The sequence below is a fragment of the Hylobates moloch genome, unplaced genomic scaffold (genome assembly GCF_009828535.3).
Source record: "Hylobates moloch isolate HMO894 unplaced genomic scaffold, HMol_V3 SCAFFOLD_8, whole genome shotgun sequence".
NCBI classification, from domain to species: Eukaryota; Metazoa; Chordata; class Mammalia; order Primates; family Hylobatidae; genus Hylobates; species Hylobates moloch.
The window spans coordinates 79,429,346-79,452,667 of NW_026652283.1; the positions used below are offsets into that span (position 1 = coordinate 79,429,346).

At 47.1% G+C, this 23,322-nt stretch overlaps 1 protein-coding gene across 6 annotated transcripts in view; it reads right to left on the minus strand.

Moving 5' to 3' along the window:
• The window catches only part of RBM6 (RNA binding motif protein 6), a 140,615-nt gene extending 117,848 nt beyond the window's left edge, over positions 1-22,767 (minus strand). For 5 of the 6 annotated variants that reach the window (XR_009214437.1, XM_032161501.2, XM_058442241.1 and 2 more), the window contains exon 1: positions 22,595-22,767. The gene's annotated coding sequence lies outside the window, so the exon portion shown is untranslated. Of the gene's footprint in view, positions 1-22,270; positions 22,352-22,594 lie in introns of those variants that run through there. The other variant, XM_058442232.1, reaches the window with a different exon arrangement.
• Between the last annotated feature and the right edge of the window lie 555 nt (positions 22,768-23,322).

Consider the following 23,322-nt stretch of genomic DNA (forward strand, 5'->3'; position numbering starts at 1 on the left):
AAGCAATTCTCCTGCCTCAGCCTCCCGAGTAGCTGGGACTACAGGCAAATGCCGGACGCCCAGCTAATTTTTTTGTATTTTAGTAGAGACGGGTATTCACCGTGTTCCCCAGGCTGGTCTCAAACTCCTGAGCTCAAGCAATCCGCCCGCCTCGGCCTCCCAAAGTGCTAGGATTACAGGCATGAGCAACAGTGCCCAGCTGGAGGTCACTTTTAAACATTTACATATTAAATTTATAATAAGAAAAATACTTTTCTTTTTTTTTTTTTTTTTAAAGATGGAGTCTCTCTCTGTCGCCCAGGCTGGAGTCCAGTGGCACGATCTCAGCCCACCACAACCTCTGCCTCCCGGGTTCAAGCGATTCTTCTGCCTCAGCCTCCCGAGTAGCTGGGACTACAGGCACGCGTCACTATGCCTGGCTAATTTTTGTATTTTTAGTAGAGATGGGGTTTCACCATATTGGCCAGGCTGGTCTTGAACTCCTAACATCATGATCCACCCACCTCGGCCTCCCAAAGTGCTGGGATTACAGGCGTGAGCCACCGTGCCTGGCCAGAAAAATACATTTTTAATTAAAATGTGTACTCTGGGGTCGGGCATGGTGGCTCACGCCTGTAACCTCAACACTTTGGGAGGCCAAGACAGGCAGACGGCTTGAGCCAAGGAGTTTGAGACCAGCCTGGGCAACATGGCAAAACCCCATCTCTACAAAAAATACAAAAATTACCAGAACTTTGGGAGGCTGAGGCAGGTGGATCACTTGAGGTCAGGAGTTCAAGACCAGCCTAGGCAACATGGTGAAATCTCATCTCTATTAAAAATACAAAAATTAGCCAGGTGTGGTGGCAGGCACCTGTAATCCCAGCTACGCAGGAGGCTGAGGCAGGAGAAATGCTTGAACTCGGGAGGCGGAGGCTACAGTCAGCCAAGATCATGCCACTGCACTCCAGACTGGGTGACAGAGCGAGACTCCATCTTAAAAAAAAAAAAAAAATACAAAAATTAGCCAGGCATGGTGACTATGTGTAGTCCCAGCTTCTTGGAAGGCTGAAGTGGGGAAGGATCGCTTGAACCCGGGAGGTTGAGGCTGCAGTGAGCCAAGATCCCACCACTGCATTCCAGCTCAGGAAACAGAGTGAGACTGTCTCAGAAAAAAAAAAAAAAAAATGTACTCTGGGCACCATAAACTTTTCAATGTGCTATGAATGCTTCATATTTACTAAATGAAATAAGTATTTACTGATTTTTCTAGTGCTCACTAGCCCTTCCTTTTTGGAAACAGCACTATAGTATCAACCCCACTGTCTCAGACCTGATCGGACACCATCCAGCATGACCAATCAGAATAATCTATTACCCTCACCACAGTCATTGCTTTGAAGACAGACATGTAACTCAAGTCAAGATAAGAAGTTATTTCCAGGACCTTTGTTATAGCTACTGAAAAAGAGGCAAATCTTCATGACCTTGGATTTGGCAATGATTTCTTAAATATGACCCCTAAAGCACAAGGAACTTTAAAAGAAAAAGTAGATAAAGGGACTTCATCAAAATTAAAAACTTCTGTGTATCAAAGGACACTATCAAGAGAGTAAAAAGACAGCCTATAGGTCATCAAGGTCATCAAAATGGCAGACTAGGAAGTTTCAAGGTCTCATTCCTTCATAGAAACATCAGAAAAACAAGTAGTAACTGTCTAAACCAACTTTGACAGAGTTTTAGAAAAGGGTCAAAGGTTTACAAGCAAATATCCAATCAAGAAAAAGCCATCTACAAAACAGAAAGAAAGTTGTGTGGTGTTTTTACTCAACCTTGCCCTACCCCCTCTCCAGCATGGCAGTGTTTTTTGTCTTAAAGCAGTAGAAGCCCAATTCCCAGCTCCCTCCCTCCAAGAGCAAAGCAGACCTTATTTGCAAATTATCGTACATATCTGTTCTACCCTATCTGCGGGGGTATTTGAAGGACAGACATAAGGTGCATGTTTCTATTTCAACCTAATACAAAACTCAGGCAGAGAAAGCAGCAGGTATTGCTAATGAAAGCTGCAAAGCAGACTACAGACTAACAGGCACCTGGGGCAAGAGATTACAGATAGATGCCCACGGAAGTTGAGTTGAAACTCTTTGGCAAATTAGGACATTCCAAAGCAACATGTATATGGGGAAATTTAGAAAGCCATATGAATGCCAAGGCAAAATGTATGATCATACAAGACCTAGGCCGGGCGTGGGGGCTCATGCCTGTAATCCCTGCACTTTGGGAGGCTGAGGCAGGTGGATCACTTGAGGTCAGGAGTTCGAGACCAGCCTGGCCAACATGGTGACACCCCGTCTCTACTAAAAATACAAAAAATTAGCCGGGCGTAGTGGCGGGCACCTGTAGTCCCAGCTACTCAGGAGGCTGAGGCAGGAGAATGACTTGAACCCTGGAGGCGGAGGTTGCAGTGAGCCGAGGTCACGCCACTGCACTCCAGCCTGGGCAACAGAGCAAGACTCCATCTCAAAAAAAAAAAAAAAACCCTAAATATAAATTGCCAACCAAGAATTCTGTATATGGCAAAACTGTCCTTCAAAAAGTAAGGAAAGCCGGGAGCGGTGGCTCACGCCTGTAATCCCAGCACTTTGGGAGGCCAAGGCGGGTGGATCACCTGAGGTCGGGAGTTTGAGACCAGCCTGACCAATATGGAGAAACCCTGTCTCTACTAAAAATACAAAATTAGCCGGGCATGGTGGCGCATGCCTGTAATCCCAGCTACTCGGGAGGCTGAGGCAGGAGAAGCACTTGAACCCGGAAGGCGGAGGTTGCGGTGAGCCGAGATCGTGCCATTGCACTCCAGCCTGGGCAACAAGAGTGAACTCCGTCTCAAAAAAAAAGGAAAAAAATTGGCTGGGTGCAGCAGCTCACACCTGTAATCCCAGCACTCTGGGAGGCCGAGGCGGGCGGATCACAAAGTCAGGAGATCGAGATCATCCTGGCTAACACAGTGAAACCCCATCTCTACTAAAAATACAAAAAAAAAAAAAAAAAAGAAATTAGCCAGGCGTGGTGGCGGGCACCTGTAGTCCCAGCTACTCAGGAGGCTGAGGCAGAAGAATGGTGTGAACCCAGGAGGCGGAGCTTGCAGTGAGCTAAGATTACGCCACTGTACTCCAGCCTGGGCGACAGAGCGAGACTCCATCTCAAAAAAAAAAAAAAAAAAGGAAAAAAATCAAGACATTCTCAGATAAACAAAAGCTGAGGGAGGCTCATTACCACTATACAGACCTTGTAAGAAATGCTAAAAGGGAATTCTTCAGTCCCGGCGCAGTGGCTCACGCCTGTAATCCCAGCACTTTGGGAGGCCGAGGTGGGTTGGTCATGAGGTCAGGAGTTCGAGACCAGCCTGGCCAAGATGATGAAACCCGTCTCTACTAAATATACAAAAATTAGCCAGGCGCGGTAGCAGGCACCTGTAATCCCAACTAGTCAGGAGGCTGAGGCAGGAGAATCGCTTCAACTTGGGGAGGGGTTGGTTGCAGTGAGCTGAGATCATGCCATGGCACTCAGCACTCCAGCCAGGGCAACAGAGTGAGACTCCATTTTTACAAAAAAAAAAAAAAAAAAAAAGAAATTTTTTTTTTTTTTTTTTTTGAGATGGAGTCTCGCTGTCTCCCAGGCTGGAGTGCAGTGGCAAGATCTTGGCTCGCGGCAAGCTCCGCCTCCTGGGTTGATGCCATTCTCCTGCCTCAGCCTCCCAAGTAGCTGGGACTACAGGCACCCACTGCCACGCCGGCTAATTTTTTTTTTTTTTTTTTTTTGTATTTTTAGTGAAGACAGGGTTTCACCATATTAGCCAGGATGGTCTCGATCTCCTGACTTCATGATCTGCCCACCTCAGCCTCCCAAAGTGCTGGGATTACAGGCGTGAGCCACCGCGCCCGGCCCAGAATGAATTTTTAAAAGCTAGACGTGAAGCCATGTGAATAAATAAAGATCTCAGCCGGGTGCGTGGCTCACACCTGTTATCCCAGCACTTTGGGAGGCCGAGGCGGGTAGATCACCTGAGGTCAGGAGTTCAAGACCAGCCTGTCCAACATGGCAAAACCCCGTCTCTACTAAAAATACAAAAATCAGCCAGGTGTGGTGGCGTACAACTACAGTCCCAGCTACTCAGGAGCCTGAGGCAAGAAAATGTTTTGAACCTGGAAGGCAGAGGTTGCAGTCAGCTGAGATGGCGCCATTGCACTCCAGCCTGGGCGAAAGAGCGAGACTCCATCTCAAAAAAAAAAAAAAAAAAGAAAGAAAGATCTCTGGTAAAGGCAAATACAGGGGCAACTGTAAAAACTAGCATTATTGCAATTTTGCTTTGTAACTCCTGTTTTTCACTTTCAATGTGATCTAAAAGACAGATGCATAAAAAATTATTAATCTAGGTTACTGAGATATGATTTACAAAGATGTAATCCATGACTTAACAGAAAAGGGAAGAGAAAGGAGTTGGATAGGAGCAGAGATTTGTATACTATGGAACTTAAGTTAGTATAAATTCAAATTAGATTATAACTGTGAGATGTTAAGTGTAATTCCCATGGTAGCTGCAAAGAATATATCTTTAGAATACACACATAAGAAAATGAGGTTGCCTCCTTATGCACTAAAAAGAAAAAAAAAGAAAATGAGAAGGGGCTAGGCACAGTGGCTCATGCTTGTTGTCCTAGCACAACAAGCACTGGGAGGCCGAAGCAGGAGGATTGCTTGGGCTCAGGAGTTTGAAACCACCATGGGCCATATAGTGAGACTCTATCTCTACTTCAAAAAAAAAAGAAGGAAAATAAGAAGAGAGTCAAAACATTTTCACGACATGCCAGTGGCTAACATCTGTAATCCCAGCACTTCAGGAAGCCGATTGCTTGAGGCCAGGAGTTTGAGACCAGCCTAGGCAATACAGCAAGACCCCATCTCTATCAAAAATTTAAAAAACAAAAAAGGCAGGTGGCACATGCCTGCAGTTCCAGTTACTTGGGAAGAATGAAGCGGGAGGACTGCTTGAGTCCAGGAGTCCAAGGCTGCAGTGAGCTATGATCTCACCACTGTTCTCCAACCTGGGCAACATAGCAAGACCCTGCCTCTTAAAAAGAAAAAATAAATAAAAAATAAAAAGAGCAGGCCGGGCGCAGTGGCTTACGCCTGTAATCCCAGCACTTTGGGAGGCCAAGGCGGGCGGATCACCTGAGGTCTGGAGTTCGAGACCAGCCTGACCAACATGGAGAAACCCCGTCTCTACTAAAAATACAAAATTAGCTGGGCGTGGTGGCGCATGCCTGTAAACTCAGCTACTCGGGAGGCTGAGGCAGGAGAATCGCTTGAACCCAGGAGGCGGAGGCTGCGGTGAGCCGAGATTATGCCATTGTACTCCAACCTGGGCAACAAGAACAAAACTCCGTCTCAAATAAATAATTAATTAATTAATTAATTTAAAAAATTTTAAAAATTAAGAAAGCATGGGCCAGGCGTGATGGCTCACGCCTATAATCCCAGCACTTTGGGAGGCCAAGGCGGGCGGATCACCTAAGGTCAGGAGTTCGAGACCAGCCTGACCAACATACAGAAACCCCATCTCTACTAAAAATACAAAATTAGCCAGGCTGTGGTGGCGCATGCCTGTAATCCCAGCTACTCGGGAGGCAGAGGCAGGAGAATGCCTGAACCCGGGAGGCGGAGGTTGCGGTGAACTGAAATCATGCCACTGCACTCCAGCCTGAGCAACATGAGTGAAATTCCGTCTCAAGAAAAAAGTGGAGGGAGGGGGCGGAAAGTGGTTAATGCCTGTAATCCTAACACTTTGGAAGGCTAAGGCAGGTAGATTGTTTGAGCCCAGTTTGAGACCAGCCTGGGAAACATGGCAAAACCCTATCTCTACAAAAAATACAAAAATTAGACAGGCATGGTGGTGGCAACCTATAGTACCAGCTACTCAGGAGACTGGGACAGGAGGATCACTTGAGCCCAAAGTTGCAGTGAGCTGAGATTGTGCCACTGCACTATTTTGCTCACCAAAGCCTAGGCAACAGTCTCATGCTCTCAAAAAAAAAAAAAAAAAATTTTTCACTACAAAAAAAAAAAAAAACACTAAAATTAAATATAAAAAAGGCAAAATCCTTATCATAATTATCAGAGAGAGAGAGAGAGACAGAGACAGAGAGTGAGAGAGACAGAGTTTTGCTCTTGACACCCAGGCTGGAGTGCAACGGCTCACTGCAACCACCGCCTCTCGAGTTCAAGCGATTCTCCTGCGTCAGCCTCCCAAGAAGCTGAAATTACAGGCGCCCGTCAGTACACCCAGCTAATTTTTGTATTTTTAGTACAGACGAGGTTTCACTATGTTGGCCAGGCTGGTCTCGAACTCCGAACCTCAGGTGATCCACCCGCCTCAGCCTCCCAAAGGGCTGGGATTACAGGCGAGAGCCACCGCGCCCAGCCTAGGATACATTCTTTTAAAACAGGGCTGGGCTGTGCGCGGTGGCTCATGCCTGTAATCCCACCTACTTCGGAGGCTAAGGCAGGAGAATCGCTTGAACCTGGGAGGCGAAGGTTGCAGTGAGCCAAGATCATGCCACTGCACTCCAGCCTGGGCAACAAGAGCAAAACTTTGTTTCAAAAAATATATATATAAATACTATAAAGCCTAAATGCACATCAATAGAGACCCTATCTCTACAAAAAATACGAAAATTAACTGGGTGCGGTAGCAGGTGTCTGTAGTCCCAAATACTGCAGAGGTTGAGGTAGGAGGATCCCGAGGCTTGATCCCAGGAGGCAGAGGTTGCTTAAGCCAAGATCATGCCACTGCACTCCAGCCTGGGCAACAGAGCGAGACTCAGTCTCAAAAAAAAAAAAAAAAAAAAAAGAAAAAAAATACTATGCAACTCTAAGAATAAATAAAGTAACCATGTTAATTGATACAGGATAAGCTATTATGTATCAAGTTTTAAAAACATGTGCAAGGCCGGGCTCGGTGGCTCATGCCTGTAATCCCAGCACTTTGGGAGGCCGAGGCAGGTGGATCACGAGGTCAGGAGATCGAGGCTATCCTGGCTAACACAGTGAAACCCCGTCTCTACTTAAAATAGAAAAAAATTAGCTGGGCGTGGCAGCGTGCACCTGCAGTCCCAGCTGCTGGGGAGGCTGAGGCAGGAGAATGGTGTAAACCTGGGAGGCAGAGCTTGCAGCGAGCTGAGATCGTGCAACTGCACTCCAGCCTGGGTGACAGAGCAAGACTCCAACTCAAAAAAAAAAAAAAAAAAAAGCGTGCAAAATATTTGTAACCTGGTAATATCTGTGCAAAACAGAAAAGTATACAACAAAGTTAGAGGACTGACACTTCCCAATTCCAAAACACAACACAAAGCGACAGTAGTCAAGACAGTGTGGCACTGACATAGTATAGACACACAGACCAAGGAAACAGAATTAAGAGTGTATAAATAGGCCAGACACAGTGGCTCACACCTGTAATTCCAATACTTTGGGAGGCTGAGGCAGAAGAATGGCTTGAGCCCAGAAGTTTGAGACCATCCTGGGCAAAATATTGAGACCTTGTCTCCACAAATTTTTTTTTTTTTTTGAGATGGAATCTCACTCTGTCGCCCAGACTGGAGTACAATGGTACAATCTTGGCTCACTGCAACCTCCGCCTCCCGGGTTCAAGTGATTCTCCTGCCTCAGTCTGCCAAGTAGCTGGGACTACAGGTGCGTGCCACCACGCCCAGCTAATTTTTGTATTTTTTTAGTGGAGACGGGGTTTCACCACGTTGGCCAGGGTGGTCTTGATCTCCTGACCTCGTGATCTGCCTGCCTGGTCCTCCCAAAGTGCTGGGATTACAGGTGTGAGCCACTGTGCCCGGCCTACAAATTTTTTTTTTTTTTTTTTTCTGAGACCTTATCTCACTCTGTCACCCAAGCTGGAGTGCAGTGGCACATTCTCGGCTCACTGTAACTACTGCCTCCCTGGCTCCAGCCATCCTCCCACCTCAGCCTCCTGAGTAGCTGGGACTACAAACGTGCATTACCACGCTTGACTAATTTTTTTGTGTATTTCTGGTAGACCTAGGGTTTCGTTATGTTGCCCAGGCTGGTCTCAAACTCCTGATTCATGCGTTTACCCTGCCTCCACCTCTCAAAGTACTGGGATTACAGGTGTGAGCCACCCCACCCGGCCTACAAAATTTTTTTTTTAATTAGTCAGGTCCAGCTAGTCGTGGTGGCTCACGCTTGTAAACCCAGCACTTTGGGAGGCTGATGCGGGCAGATCATCTGAGGTCAGGAATTCAAGACCAGGTAGGCCAACATGGTGAAACCTCGTCTCTACTAAAAATACAAAAATTAGCCAGGCGTGGTGGCACATGCCTGCAATCCCAGCTACTCAGGAGGCTGTGGCAGGAGGATCACTTGAACCCAGAAGGCAGAGGTTGCAGTGAGCCAAGATTGTGTCATGTCACTGCACTCCAGCCTGGGTGACAGAGTGAGACTGTCTCAAAAAAAAAAAAAGAAAAAAGAAAAAGAAAAAAATAGGCCAGGTTCGGTGGCTCACACTCACACCTGTAATCCCAGCACTTTGGGAGGCCAAGGCGGGCAGATCACGAGGTCAAGAGATTGAGACCAGCCTGGCCAACGTGGTAAAATCCCGTCTCTACTCAGAATACAAAAATTAGCTGGGCGTGATGGCACACACCTGTAGTCCCAGCTACTCAGGAGGCTGAGGGCGGAGAATCACTTGAACCCGGGAGATGGAGTTTGCAGTGAGCCAAGATCGCTCCACTGCACTCCAACCTGGGCGACAGAGCAAGACTCCACCTAAAAAAAAAAAAATTAGCAAGGTGTGATGGCACGCCCCTATGGTCCCAGTTACTTAGGAGGCTAAAGTGGGAGGATCACTTGAGCATGGGAGTTTCAGCCTGCAGTAAGCCATGACTGCACCACTGCACTCCACCCAGGGCAAGAGAGCAAGACCCTGTCTCAAAAAAAAAGAAAAGAAAAAAAGGTAAGCTGGGCACATTGGCTCATGCCTATAATTGCAGCACTTTTTGAGGCCAAGGTCAGAGGATCACTTAAGACCAGGAGTTCAAGACCAACCTGGGCAACACGGCAAAACCCCCACCTCTACAATTTTTTGGTTTAAATGAAAAGACAACCCACAGAATGGGAGAAAATTTGTGCAAATTACATATTTGATAAGTAACTTGTATCTAAAATATATAAAAAATGATTTCAACTCAGTAACAAAAAGAAAAATAGGCCAGGTGCAGTGGCTCACGCCTGTAATCCCAACACACTGGGAGGCCAAGGCAGGTGGATCACCTGAGGTCGGGAGTTCGAGACCAGCCTGACTAACATGGAGAAACCCTGTCTCTACTAAAAATGCAAAATTAGCTGGCATGGGGGTGCATGCCTGTAATCCCAGCTACTGGGGAGGCTGAGGCAGGAGAATCACTTGAACCCAGGAGACAGAGGTTGCGGTGAGTCGAGATGGCACTATTGCACACCAGCCTGGGCAACAAGAGCAAAATTCCGTCTCAAAAAAAAAAAAAAAAAAAGGATAAGTAACCTAATTTAAAATATAGTAAAGCGGCTGGGCACGGTGCTCATGTCTTTGATCCCAGCACTTTAGAAGGCTGAAGTGGGCAGATCACTTGAGGTCAGGAGTCTGAGACCAGCATGGCCAACATGCTGAAACCCTGTCTCTATTAAAAATACAAAAATTGGGGCCAGGCACAGTGGCTCATGCCTGTAATCCCAGCACTTTGGGAGGCCAAGGTGGGTAGATCACGAGGTCAAGAGATCTAGACCATCCTGACCAACATGGTGAAACCCCATCTCTACTAAAAATATAAAAATTAGCTGGGCATGGTGGCACGCACCTGTAGTCCCATATATTCGGGAGGCTGAGGCAGGAGAATCACTTGAACCCGGGAGGCAGAGGTTGTACTAAGCCAACATCATGCCACTGCATTCTAGCCTGGGTGACAGAACGAGACTCTGTCTTAGACAAAAAAATAAAAATAATAATAATAATAAGGCAGGGCATGGTGGCTCACGCCTATAATCCCAGCACTTTGGGAGGCCGAGGCAGGTGGACCACAAGATCAGGAGATCAAGACCAGCCTGACCAATATGGTGAAACCCCGTCTCTACTAAAAATACAAAAATTAGCCAGGCGTGGTGGCGGGCACCTGTAGTCCCAGCTACTTGTGAGGTTGAGGCAGGAGAATCACTTGAACCTGGGAGGTGGAGGTTGCAGTGAGCCGAGTTTGTGCCACTGTACTCCAGCCTGGGCAACAGGGCGAGACTCCATCTCAAAAAAATAGAACAAAAAAAATAGTAACAATAATAATAATAATAACTGGAGGCTGAGGCAGGAGAATCACTTGAACTTGGGAGGCAGAGGATGCAGTGAGCCAAGATCGTGCCACTGCATTCCAGCCTGGGCAACAGAGTGAGACTTCATCTCAAAATAAATAAATAAATAATAAATAAATAAAATAAAATATAATAAAGGCCAGGCACAGTGGCCCTTGTCTGTAATCCCAGCACTTTGGAAAGCTAGCTCAGGAGTTCGAGACCAGCCTGGGCAACATGGCAAAACCTTGTCTCCACACACACACACACAAATTAGCCAGGCGAGGTGAAACACACCTGTAGTCCCAGCTACTGAGGAGGCTGAGGTGGGAGGATTGCTTGCGCCTGGGAGGCAGAGGTTGCAGTGAGCCAAGATCACACCACTGCACTCCAGCCTGGGCAACAGAGCGTGACCCCATCTCAAAAAACAAAAACAAAAAAAAGAAATAGTAACTGCTGATTCATCCCTCATACCATCCCTGACAACTATTTTCTGTTTCTATGATTTTCACTACTCAAAGTGCCTCATATAAGTGAAATTATATGGTATTTGTCTTTTATATGACTGGCTTATTTCACTTAGCATAATATCCTCAAGGTTCATCTATGTTGTAGCATATGTCAGAATTACCTTCCTAACACTGAATAATTTTTCAGTTATATGTACATACCACATTTTCCTTATCTATTCATCCATCAATGAATAATAGTTGGGTTGCTTCCACATTTTAGCTAATGTGAATAATGCTGTTACGAACATGGGTACAAATATCTCGTCGAGACTGTTTTTCTTTTTCTTTGTTTTCGATTATTTTGGATATATATCCAGAAGTAAAATTGTTAGATCATATGGTAATTCTATTTTTAATGTTTTGCCTTTCATTCTTTCTGTTTTTTTTTTTGAAACAGTCTCCCTCTGTCACCCAGGCTGGACCGCAGTGACACGATCTCGGCTTACTGCAACCTCCGCCTCCCGGATTCAAGCAATTCTCCTGCCTCAGTCTCCCGAGTAGCTGGGATTACAGGCATGCACCACCACACCCAGCCAATTTTTGTATTTTTAGTAGAGACGGGGTTTCACTATGTTGGCCAGGCTGGTCTTGAACTCCTGACCTCAAATGATCCCGCACCTCAGCCTCCCAAAGTGCTGGGATTACAGGCCTCAGTCACCATGCCTGGCCTTGCCTTTCACTCTTGATTAATAAAAACATTTCTGACAAATGCTTTCACTCTGGTCTATCTTGCAAAGAACCAGGAATTGCACCTCTAGCAGCACAGTACCAATATCCCAGGCCATCCTTCTTAATCATGACTTTAGCTCCAAAAAACAATGAAACAGAACCAGGGGTCTTATGCTAGTAGTTTTAACTGTGGTATGCAGCAGCTTGATCTTGCTTTAAACACTCTTAATTTTTTCCCAAAGTAAATGTAGGCTACACAGGACATTCAGCTAAGAGCATCAAGGAGACACCAAGAAACAAGGGTTACTCTGACTGCCTACCCACTCCCTGGATCCACTACAAGCTTTTAAACAGTAGCAACTTTAATATGCACTCAAGAGCTGGAATTAGTGGCTGCTAGAAGCACCCTTGCCCCCCAAAATACCTCGATTTGAAAATTTTAGGTGTAGTCTGGGCCAGGGGCTCATGCCTGTAATCTCAGCACTTTAGGAGGCGGAGGCAGGCAGATCACTTGAGACCAGGAATTCAAGACCAGCCTGGCCAATATGGTGAAACTCCATTTCTATTAAAAATACATAAATTAGCTGAGCGGGGTGGTATGCGCCTGCAGTCCCAGTTACCCAGAAGGCTGAGAATAAAATAAATAAAAAATAAAAAGGCTGGGCGCGGTAGCTCAGGCCTGTAATCCCAGCACTTTGGGAGGTGGGCGGATCACGAGGTCAAGAGATCAAGACCATCCTGGCAAACACGGTGAAACCTTGTCTCCACTAAAAATACAAAAAATTGGCCGAGCGCTGTGGCTCATGCCTGTATTCCCAGCACTTTGGGAGGCCAAAGTGGTCAGATCACAAAGTCATGAGATTGAAACTATCCTGGCCAACTGTCTCTACTAAAAATACAAAAATTAGCAGGGCGTGGTGACAGGCGCCTGTAGTCCCAGCTACTCAGGAGGCTGAGGCAGGAGAATCACTTGAACCCGGGAGGCAGAGGTTGGAATGAGCTGCGATCACGCCACTGCACTCCAGCCTCGGCAACAGTGAGACTCTGTCTCAAAAAAACAAGCAAAAAAAAAAAAAAAAAATTGTTGTCCTGAAGGATTTCCTCTCTGGGAGAATGTACTTCAGTTAAGTTTCAAATGAAGTGTTTTCTTTGATAAAGTAAGAGGGGGTAAGTAGGGGGAGGTAAGTAAAAAGAAGAATCAACAAGACCTATTCCTTTTATTTCATAATTTTTTATGATCCAGCAGAGCATTAACAAACGAAGAAGACTGAAGAATTTAAAAAGAAAAAATAAAAATAATAAATTCTTTTATAATTATGGTAAAATATTTGGGTATGACCAGGCATGGTGGCTCACACCTGCAGTCCCAGCACTTTGGGAGGCTGAGGCCAGTGGATCACGAGGTCAGAAATTTGAGACCAGCCTGGCCAATATAGTGAAACTCCGTCTCTACTAAAAATACAAAAAATTAGCCAGGCGTGGTGGCAGGCACCTGTAACCCAGCTACTTGAGAGCCTGAGGCAGGAGAATTGCTTGAACCCAGGAGGCAGAGGTTACAGTGAGCCAAGATCATGCCACAGCACTCCAGCCTGGGCAACAGTGCGAGACACCATCTCAAAAAAAAAAAAAAAAAAAAAATGGGGTATGTAAATAGTCTCACTCTGTTGCCCAGGCTGGAGTGCAGGGTGCAATCTCAGCTCACTGCAACCTCTACCTCCTGGGTTCAAGCAATTCTTTTTTTTTTTTCTCTTTTGAGACAGAGTCTCACGCTGCCGCCAGTCTGGAGTGCAGTGGTGCAATCTTGGCTCACTGCAACCTCCGCCTCCCAGGTTCAAGTGATCCTCCTGCCTCAGCCTCCCAAGTAGCTGGGACTAGGTGCGTGCCACCACACCCGGCTAATTTTTTGTATTTTTAGTAGAGACTAGGTTTCATCACGTTGGCCAGGATGGTCTCGATCTCTTGACCTGCCTCGGCCTCCCAAAGTGCTGGGATTACAGGCGTGAGCCACAGCGCCCGGCCTCAAGCAATTCTTGTGCCTCAGCCTCCTGAGTAGCTGGAATTACAGGCACACACCATACCCAGCTAATTTTTGTATTTTAGTAAAACCGGGGTTTCACCATGTTACCTAGGCTGGTCTCGAACTCCTGAGCACAGGCAATCTGCCCACTTCAGCCTCCTAAAGTGCTAAGATTATAGGCATGAGCCACTGTGCCCGGCCTATTTTAACCATTTTTAAGTGTACCATTTAGCTACAGCCATCACAGCAGCGCAGTAAGGACATAAAGATAGACATAAAGACCAATCAACTGAATGAAGAGACCAGAAATAAATCCTCACATATATGGTCAATTTTCTTTTTTTTTTTTTTTTGAGACAGATTCTCACATCTCGCTCTGTCGCCCAGGCTGGAGGGCAGTGGCGTGATCTCAGCTCACTGCAGCCTCCACCTCCCAGTTCAAGCAATTCTCCTGCCTCAGCCTCCCGAGTAGCTGGGATTACAGCCAGGCACCACCATGCCCAGCTAATTGTGGTATTTTTAGTACAGACGGGATATTGCCGTGTTGGCAAAGCTGGTCTTGAACCTTAGTCAACTGATTTTCAACAAAGGTGTCAAGAACATCCAATGCGGAAAGTACAATCTTTTTCCCAAATGGAAAATGGTACTCTGAAAACTGAATATCCACATGCATAACAATAAAGTCGGACTCTTACACAACAAAATACACAAAAAATTAACTCAAAATGGATCAAAGACCCAAACGTAAGTGCTAAAACTATAAAATCTTAGGGGAAAAGTTTCATGACTTTCAATTGGTAATAATCTGCAGATGAGGCACAGATTTTTAAAAATGATAAATTGGACTTCATCAAAATGAAAACCTCTGTGCATCAAAAGACACTATCAACAGAGTATAAAGACAACCACAGAGAGAAAATATTTGTAAGTCAAATATCTGACAAGGAATTAATATCTAGAGTGTATAAAGGACTCCTAAAACTCAACAACAAAGACAAAAACCTAATTTTATTTTATTTTTAGAGACTGGGTCACTCTGTCACCCAGGGTGGAGTCCAGTGGTGCAATCACAGCTCACTGCACCCTCAAACACCTGGGCTCAAGAGATCCACCTACCTCAGCCTCCCGAGAAGCTGGGACTACAGGTGTGCACCTCCACACCCAGCTCAAACCCCGCCCCCCCTTTTTTTTTGAGATGGAGTCTCACTCTGTCACCCAGGCTGGAGTGCAGTGGCGTAATCTCTGCTCACTGCAAGCTCCGCCTCCCAGGTTCACGCCATTCTCCTGCCTCAGCCTCCCGAGTAGCTGGGACTACAGGCGCCTGCCACTGCGCCCGGCTAATTTTTTTTTTTTTTGTATTTTTAGTAGAGACAGGGTTTCACCGTTTTAGCCAGGATGAAAAACCCCACTTTAAAATGGTCAACAAAAGACATGAATAGATACTTCTCAAAAGGAGTATATGCAAATAGCCAATAAGAACATGAACAGATGCTCAACATCACTTATCATCAGGGAAATGCAAATCAAAAACCACAATAAGATACCACTTCACATCCACTAGGATAGCTACTATTGAAAAAAAAAAAAAAAAAAAACAGAAAATAGGCCGGGTGAGGTGGCTCACACCTGTAATCCCAGCACCTTGGAAGGCCAAGGTGGACAGATCACTTGAGGTCAGGAGTTCAAGACCAGCCTGACTAATATGGTGAAACCCTGTCTCTACTAAAATACAAAAATTAGCCAGGCGTGGTGGCACACGCCTGTAATCCCAGCTACCCGGGAGGCTGAGGCACAAGAATTGCTTCAATCTGGGAGGCAGAGGTTGCAGTGAGCCGAGATCATGCCACTTCACTCCGGCCTGGGCAACAGAGTGAGACTCCGTCTCAAAAAAAAAAAAAGAAAATGCCAGGCACGGTGGCTCATGCTTATAATCCCAGTTACTTGGGAGGCTGAGGCAGGAGAATTGCTTGAAGCCAGGAGGTGAAGATTGCAGTGAGCCAAGATTGTGCCACTGCACTCCAGCCTGCGTGACAGAATGAGAATCTGTCTCCAAAAAAAAAAAGAAAGAAAGAAAATAACAAGTGTTGGCCAGGATGTGGAGGATGCAGAGAAACTGAATTGAAACCTATATTACACAGTATGCTAGGACTGCCATAACAAAATACCATGGACTTGGAGGCTTAAGCCACAGAAATTATTCTCACAGCTCTGGAGGCTGGAAGTCCAAGATCAAGGTGTCAGCAAGGTTTGTTTTAGGTGAGGTCTCTCTCCTTGGCTTGCAGGTAGCCACCTTCTACCTCTGTCCTCATGTAGCCTTTTCTCTCTGTACATGCACTCCTGGTATCCAGTCCTTTTCTTATGAAGACACCAGTCCTACTGGATTAAGGTCTCGTCCTTATATCTTCTTTTTTTTTTTGAGATGGAGTCTCGCTCTGTCGCCCAGGCTGGAGTGCAGTGGCGCAATTTTGGCTCATTGCAAGCTCTGCCTCCGGGGTTCACACCATTCTCCTGCCTCAGCCTCCCCAGCAGCTGGGACTACAGGTGCATGCCGCCATGCCCGGTTAATGTTTTGTATTTTTAGTAGAGACGGGGTTTCACCGTGTTGGCCAGGATGGTCTTGATCTCCTGACCTTGTGATCCGCCTGCCTCAGCCTCCCAAAGTGCTGAGATTACAGGCATGAGCACTGTACCTGGCCCCTTATGGTATCTTCTAACTTTTTAATTTCTCCGTAAAGGTCCTATTTCCAAATACAGTCACACTAGGGCTTAGGGCTTCAACACGTGAATTTTCAGGGGGACACAATTCAGTCTACAACAAAAGCTTTGTGCACTGCTAACAGAATGTAAAATGGTGCAATCAGTGTGGAAAACAGTAAGGCAGTTCCTCAAAAAATGACACATAAAGCCTGGGCAACCTAGCGAAATCCCACAGCTACAAAAAAATAAAAAAATTAGCTAGGCATGGTGGCATGCACCTATAGTCTCAGCTACTCAAGAGGGTGAGGTGATAGGATAGCTTGAACTGAGAAGGTCAGGGCTGCAGAGAGCTGTGACTGCACCACTGCACTCCAGCCTGGACAACAGAGAAAGACCCTGTCTAAAAAAAAAAACAATTGGCCGGGCGTGGTGGCTCTCGCCTGTAATCCCAGCACTTTGGGAGGCCGAGGCAGGCGGATCACAAGGTCAGGAGATGAAGACTATCCTGGCTAACACGGTGAAACCCCATCTCTACTAAAAATACAAAAAATTAGCCGGGCGTGGTGGCGGATGCCTGTAGTCCCAGCTACTCGGGAGGCTGAGGCAGGAGAATGGCGTGAACCCAGGAGGGGAAGCTTGGAGTGAGCCAAGATCGCGACACTGCACTCCAGCCTGGGCGACAGAGCAAGAATCTGTCTCAAAAAAAAAAACAAATTACACATAGAATTACCATTTGCCCTGTCAATTGTCGATTCTATTTCTGAAAGTAAAGACTTGATATTTGTGGCTGGGCGTGGTGGCTGACACCTGTAATTCCACCACTTTGGGAGGCTGAGGCAGGTTGATCACCTGAGGTCAGAAGTTCAAGACCAGCCTGGCCAACATGGCGAAACTCCTTCTCTACTAAAAATTAAAAAATTAGCTAGGCATGGTGGCACACATCTGTAATCCCAGCTACTCAGGAGGCTGAGGCAGGAGAATCCGTTGAACCCAGGAGGCAGAGGTTGCAGTGAGCCAAGATCGCGCCACTGCACTCCAGCCTGGGCAACAAGAGCGACACTTTGTCTCAAAAAAAAAAAAAAAAATTTGTACACCAATATTCACAGCACCATTATATTCACAAGAGCAAAAAGGTGGAAACAACCCAAATGTCCATCAATAGATAAATGGATAAACAAAATGTGGTATATACATATAATGGAATATTACTCAGCCTTAAAAAGGAATAAAATTCTGATACATATTACAAGATGGATGAATCCTGAAGATATTATGCTAAGTAAAATAAGCCACACACAAAAGAACAAATATTATATGATTCCACTTACATGAGACACCTAGAGTAGTCAAATTCATAGAGACAGCAGAATGGTGATTGTCAGGGGAGGAGAAAATAGGGAGTTACTGTTCAATGGGTACAGAAACTCAGTTTGGGAAGATGAAAAAAGTTCTGAAGCTGGATTTTTATTATGGTTGCACAAAAAGAAGAACGTACTTACTACTACTGAATAGTACACTTAAAAATGGTTAAAAAGGCACAAACGGCCGGGCACGGTGGCTCAAGCCTGTAATCCCAGCACTTTGGGAGGCCGAGGCGGGTGGATCACGAGGTCAGGAGATCGAGACCATCCTGGCTAACACGGTGAAACCCTGTCTCTACTAAAAAATACAAAAAAATTAGCCGGGCGTGTTGGCGGGCGCCTGTGGTCCCAGCTACTCGGGAGGCTGAGGCAGGAGAATGGCGTGAACCCAGGAGGTGGAGGTTGCGGTGAGCCGAGATCGCGCCACCGCACTCCAGCCTGGGGGACAGAGAAAGACTCCGTCTCAAAAAAAAAAAAAAAGGCACAAACAAGCAAAAACCAAGAAAACACAATGAGATACCACTTCACACCCATTAGGGTGGCTATTACCAAAACAAACAAATAAAAAACCACATATACACACACAAATTTACCGAAAAAGGAAAAACAGAAAATAAGTGTTGGGGAGGATGTGGAAAAATTGGAACCCTTGTGTATTACTGGTGGGAATGTAAAATGATGTAGCCATTGAGGAAAACAGTATGGTGGGTCCTCAAAAAGCTAAACATATAATAACCAAGTATCAACTGGGTGCAGTGGCTCATGCCTGTAATCCCAGTACCTTGAGAGGCCAAGGAGGGAAAATGGCTTGAGGCCAGGAGTTCGAGACCAGCATGGGCAACATAGGGAGACCTCGTCTCTACAAAAAAATAAAAATAAAAAAATTATGGGCCAGATGTGGTGGCTCATGCCTGTAATGCCAGCACTTTGGGAGGCCAAGGCAGGGGGATCACTTGAACTCAGGAGTTCGAGACCAGCCTAGACAACAAGGCAAGACTTCATCACAAAAAATAAAAATTAAACAAAAAAATTAGCTGGTTGTGGCAGCCCATGCCTGTAGTCCCAGCTACTCAGGAAGCTGAGGCGGATGACTGCTTGAGCCCAAGAGTTCGAGGCTGCAGTGAGCCATGACTGTGCCACTGAACTCCAGCCTGGACAACAGAGCAAGACCCTGTCTCAAAAAAAAATTAAATAAAATAATTAATAATAATTACCATATAGCAATTTCCCTTCTGGGTATATACCCAAAAGAATTCAAAGCAGGGACTCAAAGAGATATTTGTACACCAATGATTACATCATCATTATTTACAATAGTCAAAAGGTAGAAACAACCCAAGTGTCTACTACAAATGAATTAATAAAATGTGGCATACACACACAATGGATTAAGCCTTAAAAAGGAATGAAATTCTGATACACACTACAACATGGATCAACCTTGAAACCACTGGCCGGGCGCGGTGGCTCACGCTTGTAATCCCAGCACTTTGGGAGGCCGAGGCGGGCGGATCACGAGGTCAGGAGATCGAGACCACAGTGAAACCCCGTCTCTACCAAAAATACAAAAAATTAGCCGGGCGTGGTGGCGGGCGCCTGTAGTCCCAGCTACTCGGAGAGGCTGAGGCGGGAGAATGGCGTGAACCTGGGAGGCAGAGCTTGCAGCGAGCCGAGATTGCGCCACTGCACTCCAGCCTGGGTGACAGAGCGAGACTCCGTCTCAAAAAAAAAAAAAAAAGAAAGAAACCAACACACTAAGTGAAATAAACCAGACATAAAAAAGGACAATACTGTATGATTCCATTTAGTATTTGCAGTACCTAGAACAAGCACACTCAGAGAGAGACACAAAGTAGATTAGAGATTAAGAGGAGGAGGAAATGGGAAGTTAACTTGTTTAATGGCTACAGTTTCTTTTTTCTTTTTTTTGAGATGGAGTCTGGCTCTGTAGTCCAGGCTGGAGTGCAATGGCATGACCTCAGCTCACTGCAACCTCTGCCTCCTTAGTAGCTGGGGTTACAAGTGCATGCCACCATGCATGGCTAATTTTTGTATTTTTAGTAGAGACGGGGTTTCACCACGTTGGCCAGACTGTTCTTGAACTCCTGACCTCAAGTGATCTGCCCACCTTGACCTCCCAAAGTGCTGGGATTACAGGCGTGAGCCACCATGCCTTCCCTGGTTACAGAGTTTCTGTTTGAGATACTAAAGTTTCAGAAATAGTGGTGTTGCTTGTACTACATTGTGAATGTAATTAATACCATTGAATTGTTTTTTTTTTTTTTGAGACGGAGTCTTGCTCTGTCGCCCAGGCTGGACTGCAATCTCGGCTCAATGCAAGCTCCGCCTCCCAGGTTCACACCATTCTCCTGCCTCAGCCTCCTGAGTAGCTGGGACTACAGGCGCCCACCACCACGCCTGGCTAATTTTTTGTATTTTTAGTAGAGACGGGGTTTCACCGTGTTAGCCAGGATGGTCTTGATCTCCTGACCTCGTGATCCGCCTGCCTCAGCCTCCCAAAGTGCTGGGATTACAGGCGTGAGCCACTGCGCCCGGCTGAATTGTATACTTAACAATGGTTTAAAGGGCATTTTTTTTTTTTTTTTTTTTTTTTCTTACCACAATTTGTTTAATTGATTTTTTTTTTTTTTTTTTTTTTTTTGAGATGGAGTCTGGCTCTGTCGCCTAGGCTGGAGTGCAGTGGCACCATCTCCGCTCACTGCAAGCTCCGCCTCCCGGGTTCACGCCATTCTCCTGCCTCGGCCTCCCGAGTAGCTGGGAGTATAGGCTCCTGCCACCACGCCCGGCTAATTTTTTGTATTTCTACTAGAGACGGGGTTTCACCGTGTTAGCCAGGATGGTCTCGATCTCCTGACCTCGTGATCCGCTCGCCTCGGCCTCCCAACGTGCTGGGATTACAGGCGTGAGCCACCGCGCCCAGCCGATTTTTTTTTTTTGAGACAGAGTCTTGCTCTGTGGCCCAGGTTGGAGTGCAGTGGCACTATCTCCCCTTACTACAACCTCTACCTCCCGGGCTCAAGCAGTTTTTTTCCATCTCAGCCTCCTGAGTAGTTAGGGCTAACAGGAGCATGCCACCATGCCCGGCTAATATTTTGTATTTTTTGTAGAGACAGGGTTTTGCGATGTTGCCCAGGCTCACAATTTGTTTTAGAAATAGTATAATAGGGCCGGGCACGGTGGCTCATGCCTGTAAGCCCAGCACTTTGGGAGGCCAAGGCGGGTGGATCACCTGAGGTCAGTAGTTCAAGACCAGCCTGGCTAACAGAGCGAAACTCCGCCTCTACTAAAAAAATACAAAAAAATTAGCTGGGCGTAAGGCAAAACGCTGCCTCTACTATATTGGTTTTTGTTGAGTTTTGTGGGTTTGTTTTTTTTTTGTTTTTTGTTTTTTTTTTTGAGACAGAGTTTCACTCTTGTGGCCCAGGCTGGAGTGCAATGGAGCAATCTCAGCTCACCACAACCTCCGCCTCCCGGGTTCAAGCGATTCTCCTGCCTTAGCCTCCCAAGTAGCTGGGATTACAGGCATGTGCCACCATGCCCGGCTAATTTTGTACTTTTAGTAAAGACAGGGTTTCTCCATATTAGTCAGGATGGTCTCGAACTCCCCGCCTCAGCCTCCCAAAGTGCTGGGATTGCAGGTGTGAGCCACCGTGCCTGGCCCTGGCTATCTTATTTTTTGTGGAGTTGGGGTCTCGCCATGTGCCCACGCTGGTCTCCAACTCCTGGGCTCAACAGTCCTCCCACCTCAGCCTCCCAAAGTGCTGGGATTACAGGCGTGAGCCACCACGCTCGGCTTGGTAATAGAATTCTATAAGGAAAGGTGCTACAACTATCCAGAGAGACCTGGGACCTGTCCTGCAGGTTAGGTATCTAGTTAGGTGCTAGTTTCTGAGACAAGGTTCAAATTCAACTTTCGTGTTTCACCAAAATGGTAACATATTTAGTTACTTTCTTCACTGCCAGTCCTACCATCACGCACCAGTTCTTGACACCTCTCGTTACAGACCTCACAAATTCAGTAATGGTGACATATTTAAATCATTCACACTGGTGGCATTTCTCAATAGATAGGTGGAAACTAGCAAGCCGAGGGCACAATCCAGGGTTCAGAAAATGAACCAGGTGACCATGTCTGCATGTTTACTGAACTCCTTCACTTAAATCCGGCTATTCTGACCTTCACAAGCAAACCTGGAATATGCAAAAAATACAATTATGCTCACTGTTTATGTACCCTACAAAACAGGGCCCTTCCTTTAGAGAAAAAAAAAAAAGGCATTCCCAAAGTTGAACCCATTAGCCTAACGTCAATTCTAAAGTAAAGAGAAAAACACCTATTTACACCGCTAATGGAATCTAAACCGTGAATACGAGAAAACATAATTCTCCTTCATTGCCTAACGGGCGTAGAACCCACCAGACCACTCCCCCGCCTCCAGGTTCTACCGCGCCGACGACCGGGCTCGGAGCTCTTGTGCCCTCCGGTCCGGCGGAGCCTCCCTTGTGTCTGTCCAAGTCTGAGGACGAGACTACGTGCTAAGCATAAGAGCTCCCTTCCTAGTGATGCCTCAGAAATGGATCTGAAACAGGAAAACCGCAAGAAGAAAGAGCCCGCTTACAGCTCCGAAGACTAGGAGCACAGAGCCGCAACCACGCGCCAGCCCCAGCCTCACAGCTGGCCGCTCCGCGGCGGGACCGGTAATCTACCGCCGCGCCGGGCCCCGCCCCGGGCCCGCGACGGTTCCGGGGCGTTCCTGCCACGGGCGGCGCCTCCCTCACCTCACCGTTGCTTGGTCTTCTTCCCGAGCGAGGCCGCAGCCGCCCCGCGACACTGAAGCCACAGCTCTCAGGCTGCGCGGGCCTACGACGTCTAGAGCGGGCCTGTCTGCTGGCTATTCCCTGGCAGGCTCTGGCACGCCCTCCCTCCAGTCCCTGGCCCTTACCTAGGCGGCGAAGCCTCCACGGCCCGCTCCTCCTTCTCCTCAGCCTCCGCCACCGACCCAGCGCCGCGGAGACCGGAACTTCCTCCGCGCGGGGCCACTGCAACCACAAAGGCGCCGCGCCGCGCCGCGGCCTTCAGCGCTCGGCCCGCCGGGAGATGAAGTACAGCTGTCGGTCCCGCAGACTCTTACTCCCGCCGTGCCCCGCGCGCAAGAGGCTTGCCTTCTAGGGTGGGGCGTGGGAGCACGCTGTCCATCGCCATCCAATAAGAAGGCGCGCTTACCCGCCCTACTCCGCGGGACCTGCTGGGGGTTGTGGTTTGGCCTCTGCCCTGTGACACCGGGTCGTCTTGTGCTTTCCTCTCAGTTGATGGAGGCTTACAGTTTTTTGGTGGCTTGACTTTCCTGAGGTTTGCTCCCTGCCAGCAGCTCGGGTACGGCCCTGGCCTGCCTACCTCGAGGCCTCCTTATTGTCCGTTAGTGTGAGAGAAATGGAAGGGAGCTTCTTCGGGAGTAAGCTTAAGCCATCTCCAGCTGATTGGCGGGCCGCGGTGGCTCACGCCTGTAATCCCAGCACTTTGGTAGGCCGAGGCGGGTGGACCACCTGAGGTCAGGAGTTCTAGACCAGCCTGGCCAACATGATGAAACCCCATCTCTACTAAAAATACAAAAATTACCCGGGCTTGGTGGCAGGCGCCTGTAATCCCAGCTACTCGGGAGGCTGAGGCAGG